Source organism: Bufo gargarizans, chromosome 1 (genome assembly GCF_014858855.1).
Source record: "Bufo gargarizans isolate SCDJY-AF-19 chromosome 1, ASM1485885v1, whole genome shotgun sequence".
In the NCBI taxonomy this organism is placed as follows: domain Eukaryota; kingdom Metazoa; phylum Chordata; class Amphibia; order Anura; family Bufonidae; genus Bufo; species Bufo gargarizans.
In genome coordinates this window covers 126,219,469-126,222,358 of record NC_058080.1, presented here as the reverse complement: position 1 = coordinate 126,222,358, position 2,890 = coordinate 126,219,469, and the positions used below count along the sequence as shown (strand labels likewise).

At 42.0% G+C, this 2,890-nt stretch overlaps 1 long non-coding RNA gene across 1 annotated transcript; it reads left to right on the top strand.

Moving 5' to 3' along the window:
* Window positions 1-1,279: 1,279 nt before the first annotated feature.
* Window positions 1,280-2,542, top strand: LOC122941061. The gene is made up of 2 exons (XR_006390413.1): window positions 1,280-1,334; window positions 1,396-2,542. It is a non-coding gene; the product is annotated as an uncharacterized LOC122941061 (long non-coding RNA).
* Window positions 2,543-2,890: the final 348 nt, after the last annotated feature.

Below are 2,890 nucleotides of genomic sequence, written 5' to 3'. Positions count from 1 at the left end.
AACATGGGGCTGCTTTTTTTAATTAATATTTTTTTTTACCAGGGCTACTTTAAGTTCCTGCCCCTGTGTGCACTGGCAACACCCCTGTGGTACCAGTGTTAGAATTCAGCTAGGGGTGTAGATATGGTTTTGACCCTACGGGTGTTCTATAGACTTTCATAGGGAAGTTGAAGATAGAAGATCACATGACCTTGGGCAGGGCCCTGGCCGGCGAGTTTGCCCATAATGCCTTTCATTATCAAAAGGATTACCTAGAGAATAAGCACTCACACACAAATTGATACTCAACTTCTCCAAAGTACAGCAACGGGGTCATAAAGAACAGTTTGGGGACACGACGAGAGCTCAGAAGGGAAGGAGCGTCATTGGGACTTTGGAACTTGGTTTGTACTGAAATAATTTATAAACAACCTTAACTTTTAGTTTTTGTTCACCTACTCTACTTTCTTTTTCTTGTACTTGTTTTTTTTTTGCAGGGCGAGCTATAGTTTTTCTTGGTACCATTTTGGGGGTAAATCATGACTTTTCATTTTTGGAGGTGAGGTGAGCAAAATGGTTCAATCCTGTGTTTTTCTTTATTTTATTTTATTTTATTTTTTATAGCATGCACTGTGAGGTACAAACTTTGTTTTGTGGGTCAATATGATTATGTTGATACTGACTTTATTTTATATTTTATTCCTTTTAGTTAACAAAATCACTCAAAAAGATCTGTATTTTGAGTTACTTTTTACTGAAGAATGGGTTATAGTTTGCATTTTTGCTGTATTGGGGCACATTTGACAAGCTGGAGAGATCTTTATTATTTTTTGTAGCTGTGTGGGCAACTCTGTGAGCCGGCAACCCCCCTCTACCACAGCAACGCCAAAAGACGTCCCTGTAGACTGGGTACCTTAACCGCCCCCACCGTCAAAAGACAATGGCTTCATCTTTAAAGGAGTTATCCCATGACTAATGTAAAAAAATGAATATCAGACATCATATAGTACATGACAACCTCTTCATAACAAAGCTAGAACCAGTCCTTTATCTCACATAAATCCAGAGACCTCCACATTCATTGCTCTGCTAGATTTATATCAAGCTGGCAGCTCAAGGGGAGTGTCTTGTCTGCTGCAGCTCAGGGGGCGTGTCTCAGCTCTACCTATCACAACTCAGGAGACAGTTGAAGAAGGATACTGAGCATGTGCGGCCTTCTCAGTGAGCAGGCCAAAGAAATAAGAAAAAACAAACAGCAGGTGGCGCTATACAGATACATTTTATTGAATAACTCAGTGGCTGTACTACATTTTTAATTACATGTCATTAACAAAATGATTCAGATCCAGATGCTGGTTTGAAAACTGTAGAATATTTTTTGTGGGACAACCCCTTTAAGGGATTAAGCATATTCAGGTTAAGGTGCCAGGCTGCAGATCTGTAGGTGGTGCTTGACAGGGCAGCCCTCATTCAGATAAAAAGTCAGATGTATAAATGGCACATAGTAGATGGGGGGCATGTTAGACATTTTGCATTAGATCTAATAGCTAGACTACTGTTTCCGCTGCCGCAGTCGCGGGAAACAGAGCCTCTATAGGCCGGGTGAGTTGTCCAGCCCTGTCAAAAATCAGTGGGCGGAGCATCCTCAGCTTTGGGGACACCACATCACAGGTGGAGAACTCTACTTAATGAGACAAATTCGTTCTTACAAATCCATTCACTCATGACCTTCTAGTTAGGTCTCTGGCTATTGCTCCCCATGCTTTACACTGCAGCTTAAATTCTAACTCACTGCTGATTTAAGGTATAATATGGATAACATTATAATATACTACAGACAAATAAACCACCAATAAGAAGATGCTGAGACTACACATTTCTTCACATATATTCAACTAGTTCACTGTGGAGTAAATTCTAGCCTGTAGCAAATAATAGCAGATGACCAGCACAGAAATCCATGGATGGCTTTTGATGGTTCCCGATGTATGCAAAGAGGTATCTCCCAAGGAAGAGAACCATCTCGCTAGCACCACCTCAGCCTTAGCTGCTTGGTCTCTGGTGCTAAGCGTCCTGCTCTTTGTGGGGAGTGAAAACACCATCTCTCACAGTCAGAGCCCATTACTCTCTACAAGTTCTTAAGATACTTGGGGGGTCATTCATTAAGAATGGTGGTTGAGATGCAAGTCTTAATAACCCCTTCCGCTGGCGGTGGATCCGCCGGAGTTATGTAGAGGCGCAGGTCTTTACATAACTTTGGCACATCCACTGCCGGTCTAAATTTAAGACAGGTTCCTCGTTGTCTTAAATTTAGACCAAAACCTATAATAGGCATAGAAAATTATGAATGAGATGGGTCTGCCGGTCCGACCCCTTCCCCGCCCAGGCTACACCCACTGTATTAGACCTGGCGTGAGCAGATTGCATCTCAAATAGCCTTTGCACCGCAATCTGCACCAGATACACGCCCAAAAACTGGGGCATATCTGACTCTTTGGTTTCCACACGTTTCTTATTTATAACCTTCACATCCCCGTATCTCTATCCCATTGAGAACCTGTGGTCAACCCTCAAAAAGCAGGTGGACAAACAAAAACACAGATTAGGGAAGAATGGGTTGCCATCAGTCAGGATTTGGCCCCAAAGCTGATATCCAGCATGACGGTGTGAACTGTAGAAGTCCTGAAGAAGAAGGTTCAGCACTGGAAATATTGAGGGAGATTTATCGAATTGGTGTAAAGTAGCGCTGGCTTAGTTGACCATAGCAACCAATCAGATTCCAACTTTCATTTTTCACATCTCATTTGGAAAATAAAAGGAGGAATCTAATTGGTTGCTATGGGCAACTAAACCAGTTCTACTTTACACTAGTTTGATAAATCTCCCCCACTGAGTTTGCTTAAATGTGATG